The sequence below is a fragment of the Triticum dicoccoides genome, chromosome 2B, assembly GCF_002162155.2.
Source record: "Triticum dicoccoides isolate Atlit2015 ecotype Zavitan chromosome 2B, WEW_v2.0, whole genome shotgun sequence".
NCBI classification, from domain to species: domain Eukaryota; kingdom Viridiplantae; phylum Streptophyta; class Magnoliopsida; order Poales; family Poaceae; genus Triticum; species Triticum dicoccoides.
In genome coordinates, this window is record NC_041383.1 from 823032887 (window position 1) to 823042377 (window position 9491).

Sequence of the window (9491 nt, forward strand, 5' to 3'; positions counted from 1 at the left end):
CAGTAGGCAGCACCAAGGCCAGGTACTAGCTATTATCACTTTCTTCTCTCTTGTCTGAGATGTATATAAAGGTACGTTGGTTGCTTACGGCGATCAGCTGCATGCGATTATATTCATCGTTGATCGCAGCTATCTGGAAGGTCAATTTTCCACCAATTTGCAGCTGGCGACCGCCTTGTCAAAATCAAAGTTGCCGCCTTCTGTTTGCATAATAATATATAGGTGAGTGATCTTGATCTGTTCGGTGCTGCATATACTTGTATATCGATATTACTTCATCAATTAGCTACCTTGGTAATTGGGATTTGTATCTAGCAGCTAGTAGGCTCATACTTGCTTTTGGAGCTCGGCCTCCATGGAGGCCTCCAAATTCAAATTTCATCGAAATTCACATTTGTATATTTTAAAAAATTCTGAAAAAAATTCCAGATATACACATGAAGGCATAACACACATGTGTGTAAATTTTCAGGAAAAATACCTTGAAATGAGGGTTGTGCCAAAAAGAAAAATATGGGGCTTTTAAACACATGATACTATTCATCCTCCCAGGCCATGAATTACGTATTTCATCCTGAAATTTTGCACACATACACATAACATCCTTGTTTACTTGCACAACGTTTTTCAGTTTTTTTTAACCGAAAATTTTGAATTTTGATTCTTTTTTTCAAACAAACGGCCTTTATGGAGACCGAGAGCCAAACGTCACACATACATACATACATACATACATACATACATAAGTTTTCTCTTCTTTCCAGTTAAAAACCTACTGGCCGCAAATGGAACACAAAGCTAGTACCATGCGAGGTGACCTACAGAAGATGTTAGTTGATGAAACCGCAGAGCCCAAGGCCCTGGCATTATCACTTTTGGAGGAAATCACGGGTGATTTCTCTGAAGACCAGGAGATTGGTCATGGTGGATTTGCAGTGGTTTATAAGGTAGTGTACATGGTACGTGTTCCAACCTTAATCACGCTCGAGTTTGAAACCCAAACCGATGGTCTGTTAACAGGGCATGCATGCCCCCAAAGCAGGGCAAACTTGGTGATAGAGCGGTCGCTGTGAAGAAGTTGTCCGATGCTTTTATGTATGAAAAGGAATTTCACCGAGAGGTTGAATGCCTCATGCGGGTAAAGCACAAGAATGTAGTAAGATTTTTGGGATATTGTGCTGATAGACAAGGAAATGTGGCATCGTATGAAGGAAAATTTGTCATGGCAGATGTCCACAACAGATTGCTTTGCTTCGAATATGCATCTAAAGGGAGTCTTGATAAGTATATCAAAGGTACGATCATGTGGCCCCTTACATTTCTCGAATTTTCTTCATTCATATACTACAAGTAGTGTAATGTGCCATATACCATCTGGTATTAAAAAGATAAAATATCAAAGTATCTAAAATCATAAACCTGGTTTTTCCTCTCCCCTTTATAGATGCACGTCGTGAGTGGCAAACGTGCTATAATATAATCAAAGGAATTTGTGAGGGTCTACAACACCTTCATGAAAATCATATTATTCACTTGGATCTGAAACCCGCCAATATACTACTCGACGATAACGCAGTACCGAAAATTGCTGATTTTGGACTGTCAAGATGCTTCGACAAAAGTCAAAGCCGAGATATTACAAAAACTTTATTAGGAACAATGTAAGCCAGCTAACTTCTCTTGAAAGTTCAGTTTTTTGTACACTGCGATTTGAAATTAAGTGCACTCTCTCTTTAATTAATTGATTATAATTCTTATATTTTCATACAGGGGATATTTTGCACCAGAGCATAATGAAAAGGGTGTAATCTCATGCAGCACTGACTTGTATAGTCTTGGTGTCATTATCATAGAAATACTCACCGGACAGAAAGGCCATCAAGACACCGAGGACGTAAGAATATACTATTGATACAAATATAAATCAAAACTTATTTTTTGGCCAAGAAGGATCGATTTTAAAATAATTGACATGCTTCTACTTCGCATATTATCATTATATTTTTGTTTGAGATGTTGCATAATATCATTTCTGGAAGCGCACCTAGTATTGGAAAGCACAATTTGGATGCAAAAGAATGAACACAGCATCAGCCCTCCCCCCACTCCCTTACGGGTCCAACCACCCAAAAAATTAAGGTAAACTTACTACTCCATCTGTTCCAAAATAAGTGTCGTCGTTTTAGTTCGACACTTATTTTGTAAAGGAGGGATTATTTACTAAGGGAAAACATGAACTTAGTTATTATGGGGAATAAATAAAATCTTAAATTGTATAGAAGTACACCAATTCTTTGGGGAAACCTTAAACTACTAAAAAAGTATATGAAAATACAGAAAGTAAGAAGGCAGAAAACTAAACACAATCACATCAGTTATCATTTGCAAGATGGATTTTAACTTCTATTTCTTCTTGTTCCGATCGAACCTGAAAGTGCAATTTACAATTTTACACCTTGATGGATCTTATTTGGATCTATTGGGACATATTTTACTTTTTAGATAATTTTTGCTATTAGTTTGATAATTGAATGAATACGGTATATACATACTATACATATTTGAGTTTCCTATATGGATATATGTTTTTGATCGATCTTTTAGGTACTTCAAGGTTGGAGTGATAGGTTGGAGGGATCACAAAGAGACACACTATGTCAACAAATACGAATATGCTATGAGGCAGCTTTAGAGTGTGTAAAATTCAATCCAAAGAAGAGACCAGCTAGTGTGCAAGATATAATTGACAGGCTTGACGAAATGGAAAGTATCCAGGCATGTTCAAAATTTGTGTGTGCATATTTCTCCATTTATTCACTATCTCGATTTATTTTAACTATAGATACCTTTTCTTCACGCTACCTCTGGTTCATTAGACTAGTAGTTATATATTATGTCAATTAAACACCATTACAGTATCCATTATGAGATATGTTTTCATAACATTTAATTGTTTCTAAATGAAACAAATACCCTCGTCATTCTAAAACGCATGATGTTTAGTTTTTTGGGTAAACTTCAATGCTCTGACCATCACTTTACTTTGTAGTTGTTAGAATAAATCCAAGGTCATTGTCGATCATCCGAGGACCAAGCAATCACAAAAGCACGTCACCGAGATTTGTTAACGAGGTTCACCGATATGGCTACATCCCCGGGGCCTGACTACGGGCGCCCCTCCCCGTGACACCGTCACAATACCGCACCCGGTCGCCCTGGACACCGGCACATGCCGCCGGCTTCCCCTGCGTTCCGGTGCTATTATGTTGGCATAGGTTACACGTGTGTCTACCCCCGCTATATAAGAGAGGCCTAGGATATAAGTATCCTACTAGGACACGACTCATATCCTATCTAAACACAATACAACTACAAGTCCAACTGTAACCTACCTCGTACACTATATTCGACACAACTCCAACAGTAGTATATGATGAAATATGCAAGTTTAAAATTATGAAAATTATATATTGAATATGTAACTTTACTAGTCAAAGTCAGAAAAGTTTGGCCACGCGATTCCATAGGAACACTATGTATGTACTCTGTATTTTCTTTGAACTCTATGTATACTCTGTTCGTTCGGTAACATTTTCTTTGTGTAAGTATCCAGACGGGGGAGGCTGCCTTTCCTACAGCAGCGGTGGCTGAGAGAGGCGCAGCTGCGGATCCTGCTCCCGGAGATGATAGTCACGAAGCATTTGCAGCCGTCCCATCCGATCCTGTTGCTTCGACCTCGGCGGCCGAATCCAACGGGAATAGCAAAGACGAGCCTCAGGTTTTCCGTTCCGTGTCCGCCTCCTCTGAAGGTAGGGATGCCATGCTCCACGCTATGGCGGCGCCGGGCCAGACGGTGGTCAACCCGCGGCCCCCAGGAATAGCAAAGGCTGATCCTCGACTGCCGGCGAGGCTCGGCGTGGCCATGGCGGCGACGAGGATGGCGTCCACCTACGAGTACGACATGGTGGAACCGATGTCGTTCCTGTACGTGAGCGTGGTCAAGGCACGGGACCTGTGGACGATGGACATCACCCGCGTGCCGGACCCGTACGTGGAGGTGAAGCTGGGAAACTTCAAGGGTGTCACGCCGCACCCGGGGAAGACCCACAACCCGGTGTGGCGGCAGAAGTTCGCCTTCTCCTTGGCCCACGTGCAGTCCGATCAGCTGGAGGTCATCGTCAAGGACAAGGACACGCTCCGCAACGACTTGGACGGCCGCGTCGTCTTCGACGTGTCTGACATCCCTGGCGGCCTGCCACCCGACAACCAGCCGGCCCCGCAGTGGTACACCCTGTTGGATCCCGATGGGTTCTGGCACGGCCATGACCTCGGCGAGATCATGCTCGCTGTCTGGTTCAGCACGCAGGCGGACGAAGCGTTCCCAGAGGCGTGGCACTCGGACGCGCATTCGCTGTCTGAGGAGGGGCTCACCAACGCGCGTTCCACTGTATACTACTCGCCCAAGCTCATGTACCTCAAGGTCGAGGTTATCGCTGTGATCGCGGTTGAGAAGGGCCGGTCGATCCAGCCGGCCATCGCTGCGATGCAGTTGGGCAGCCAGATCGTGCGGAATGGGCCGGGGCAGCCGCGGGAGTGGGCGAACCAGACGTGGAACGAGGAGTTCATGTTCGTGGCCAGCGAGCCGTTTGAGGACCCGCTGGTGGTCACCGTGGAGGAGATGGTTGCCACCGGGGCAGACCATCCCATCGGTCGCATCATCATCCCGGTGGCGTCGTACGTGCCGCGCAACGACTTGGCCAAGTCAGTGCCACCGAAATGGTTCGAGCTGCACGTGCATGACGCGTTGGTCTGCAAGATCCGCCTGAAGATGAGCCTGGAGACATCGTACCACGTGCTCGAGTCCAATGACTACAGCAGCGACCTGTTGCCGGCGCGGCTAATAAGCTCCGGAAGAGCGCCATCGGCTTCCTCAAGGTAGGCATCCTCAGCGCGCGCGGCCTGGGCGGCAACAAGAACCCTTACTGTGTGGCCAAGTACGGCGCCAAGTGGGTGCGCACGCGCACGCTATTGGGCGCGGTGTCGCCGGCGTGGAATGAGCAGTACACTTGGGAGGTGTTCGACCTCAGCACCGCGCTCGTTGTCGCCGTCTTCGACAACAACCACGTCTACCATGGCGAAGGAGGCAATGACCAGAGGATCGGCAAGGTCAGATTCCGTCTCACCACTCTCGAGTCCGACCGCGTGTACACGCACCACTACCCGCTCATGTTTAGCCTGCGCCGGAGCAAGGCTAACTTCAACCGGATCTCTTCTCTTTTCTCCGGCGTTGTCGCCGTCGCCAAATGGTTCGATGGCATCTGCAAGTGGAAGAACCCGCTGACGACGATTCTAGTGCACGTGGGGTTCTTGAAGCTGGTGTGCTCCCCGGAGCTGATCCTGCCCACCGTGTTCCTATGCTTGATCCTGACCATGGCATGGAACTACCGGCGGCGGCCATGGGGCCCGCCGCACATAGACACGGTGCTGTCACGCGTGGAACATGCGAACACAGACGTGCTCGACCTCGACGAGGAGTCGGACATATTGCAACCACCGCACATAGATGCGATGATGTGGTGGTACACGGATATGGCATACCCAGACGAGCTGGACGAGGAATTCGACACGTTATCAACGTCCAAGGCAGATGACATCGTGAGGCTGAGATACGATCGGCTACGGAGCCTGGCTATGATGGTACAGACGGTGGCCGGTGACCTGGCTACTCAGGGGGAGCGCGCACAGTCGCTTCTCGACTGGGGCGACCCCAGGGTGACTCCCGTCTTCATTGCACTCTCGCTGGCGGTGGCCGTTGTCCTGTACCGGATGACACCGTTTCGGGTGGTGGCCGTGGTGATGGTGTTGTACTTCCTCCGACCGCCATGGTTGCGCGGCAGGACCAACCTGCTTCTCAACTTGTACACTCGTCTGCCATCCAGGAACGACATGATGCTATAAGATGTTTTTTCTCTTCTTTTTTTGCGGGTGAAGATGTTTTTTCTTTCCATGTGATGATGGTGTAAGGTTGATGCACGCAGGAGTTGTTCTCTTTCTTGTCTTCGTTTCGGTTGACTATATATGTTACCTTCTTTATCTTATATGATATGACTTTTTTTCCCGCAAGAAAATATATATATAGGGCCGGGGCAATCCCCTTTAAAAAAAAGAATATATATATGGCTTTTCTGGATTCCATAGAACATTCTGCTCGCGTCCAGCAAAGCTGTGTGTTTGCTTCGCTGAAGGTGCCGTGTATTTGGTCGCTGCTTTGTTGAAGGTGTGTGGTCCTAGCTGCTGCTGATGGAGACTGTCACCCAATAGACTGTGTAACTAGTCGGGCTTTTTTCCCCTAGCGGCGGCTAGGGTTTCTCTCCTTGAGGCAGCTCCCTCATCGTAAGTCCACCAAAACCCGGCGATCATCTTTGATCTTCCCGTGATCCATCACTCCTCCCTAGCCCATGCCACTTCGGACCTGTGTGGTGTAGGTGAATCCCTGCCTTTGTCACCATGGCGGCGGCATCAGATGCGTTCTCATCCATAAACCTTGGGTCCCAAGGCAAGACGAATGATGATCTCAGCGATTTCTTTGAGAAGCTAGACCTCCATGAGGAGGACTTCGATGATGTGGTTATAGAAGAAGAGGCCCCAGAATTGATGGAGGAGATTCCTCGGCTTGCCCTTGATAGGGTTCATACAAGGAAGAACTTTAGCCATACCACTTTCTTCAAGGACATGAGGGCTGCCTGGAACACCACCCAGCCTGTTCGCTTCCGCCCGATCGGAGCAAACATGATCGTAGTGCAAGCCTCCTGCCTCGGCGACTGGGATCGCATCATGTCTCAGGGGCCGTGGCTGTTCCGAAACATGGCTGTCTTGTTGGTTCCCTATGATGGCTTCTCGGAGGCTGACGAGGTGCCAATAGTGTACAGAACTATTTGGTTACAGATTCACAAGCTGCCAGACGGATATTGCAGGAAAGATCTTATTGAAAAACTGCTTACATCCGCTGGGTAGATACTTGAAACTATAACTACTGGCAATACCAGAGGTGGTTACATCCGTGTCCGTGTTAAACATGATATCAGGAAGCCTCTTACGAAATTTGTCAGCATTGTTAAAGGGAAGAATCGCAAGATTTATGCTTTAGATATGAGAAACTGGCAAGGTTCCGCAACGCTTGCGGTACTATCGGCCATGAGTATAAGGGCATCTCCAGCCGCGCCCCCAACAGGCCCCCCCAGGCCACTTTTTCGGCGCCGGCGCCGAAAAAACGGCCCAGTCGCGCCCCCAGGACGCCGAAAATCGCCGGTTCGGATCTTTTTTCCGCCCGGCGGTCACAGGCCGAACCCGGCGCGCTGGGGAGCCGTTGGGGGCTCCGGCGCTAGGGAAAAGCACGCTTGGCCCACACCGACAGGGGAAAAGTCAAGGTTTTCTTCCCCCGACTCGCCTCGCACCCCCGCGCCCTCGGCCACCACTAGCTATATCCCGGCGACGGCCGCCGGCCTACTCCGCTAGAAAGCCATTCCCAGCCGGAAAATAGCAGCGCTTCGCCGCGGCAGCCCCTCCCGCAGCAGCTGGGCGTTTCCGGCCGCCGTTTCCGACCACGGAGGCGCGGTTTAACGGCGGGTACACGCCCACCGAGCGCAAGGTGTTCGGCGTTTTGACTGTGCCGGTGATGGACTCGGATGAGGAGGAAGAGCTCGCCACGCTGCTGGAGGAGGAAGCCGCGGCCGACGTCCAGGAAGAAGAGCATCTGATGGTGCTCGCCCACCTCGCCCAGCTGCTGGCGAGCAATGAAAAGCCGCGTCGAGGTGGCTCGGCACCGGGGCGGGTGAAAGCAAAGAACCGGCATCGTCTGCACGTCTACTGCATGCTCTACTCCGACTACTTCGCCGATGCTCCACTTCATGGCGAGAGAACATTTCGGCGCGCGTTATCGGATGAGCCGAAAGCTCTTCCTCAGGATTGTGAATTCCATCCGGGAGTTCGACAACTACTTCAAGTGCAAGATGGATTGCACTGGCGCTCTTGGATTCACCTCCATCCAGAAGTGCACGACAGCGATGAGGATGCTTGCATATGGAGCTCCCAGTGATTCACTCGACGACTATGGGCGCATGGCCGAGTCCACCAGCATAGAGTGTTTCTACAAGTTCTGTCGGGCAGTCGTGGCAGTGTTTGGGCCACAATACTTGAGAACACCCAATGCGGAAGACACTGCTCGGATCCTAGCCCAGAATGCAGCAAGAGGATTTCCTGGGATGCTTGTAAGCATCGACTGCATGCATTGGAAATGGAAGAACTGCCCATTTGGTTGGCAGGGGATGTACAAAGGCGCCAAAGGCGGTTGCAGTGTGGTGCTTGAGGCGGTAGCCACACAGGACCTCTGGATTTGGCACTCCTTCTTTGGTATGCCAGGAACTCACAATGACATCAACGTGCTGTAGTGCTCTCCTGTTTTTGCCAAGCTCGTTGAGGGCCATTCTCCTCCGGTGAACTTCGAGATCAATGGGCACCAATACAACAAGGGGTACTATCTAGCTGACGGCATCTATCCGAGATGGTCGATATTTGTGAAGACGATCTCAAACCCTGTGGCAGGAGGCAAGAACGCCTGGTTTGCGAAGGTTCAGGAGGCTTGCAGGAAGGATGTCGAGCGGGCATTTGGTGTGCTCCAATCTCGATTTGCTGTTGTTCGGTACCCCGCTCAGACTTGGTCGAAAGATCAAATGTGGGAGATCATGACTTGCTGTGTCATCTTGCACAACATGATCATCGAAAGCGAGCAAGAAGACCCAGTGTTTGACACTGAACCATACTACAGGCAGGGTCCTCTAGCCGAAGTTGATCACCAGCTACCGGCAACTTGGACTGCCTATCTCAGTATGCGTCAGGAGATCCGAGACCCACAGGTGCATCATCAACTGCAGAAAGATCTGATTGAGCACCTATGAAGGCTCAAGGGGGACGCCGCGTGATGAAATACGAGTTTTTATTTGTTGAACTATATAATTTGTATTGAACTATTTGTTGTTGTAGTATTTTGTTGAAGTATTTGATTTTTCTGTGATGAAATATGTGTGTGTTGATAATTGAACGCCGAAACCACGCCGAATATGGGCCTATTCTCGCCCATATGGGCCGTTTATTCGCCGAAATTGGGCTGCAAAGTGGACCAATTTCGGCGCCTGGGGGCGGGTTAGGGGCGACGACTGGGCGCAAAACCGCCCCCAGCGCCGACTGTGTCGCCGGCTCGCCCCCAGACGGCGCCTTTAGACGCCCCTCGGGGGGCCAACGGCTAGAGATGCCCTAAGGAGTGCGGTAACGGAGTGTTTGCTGAGAAGGATCTCAAGTTCGGCCATTATCTTTATGCCGACCCACCTGTTAGGGTACGGTCAGACTGGGAATCTAATCGAAGTGAAAAGAAGGTTAGCCCAGAGGTCTTTGTGCCCCGAACGACAACCAGTAAAGGTGAGTCCAAGAATGATGGA

At 49.2% G+C, this 9491-nt stretch overlaps 1 pseudogene; it reads left to right on the top strand.

The window, feature by feature from the left end:
• The first annotated feature begins 72 nt into the window (after positions 1-72).
• LOC119366636 lies at positions 73-6098 on the top strand (annotated as a pseudogene).
• Positions 6099-9491: the final 3393 nt, after the last annotated feature.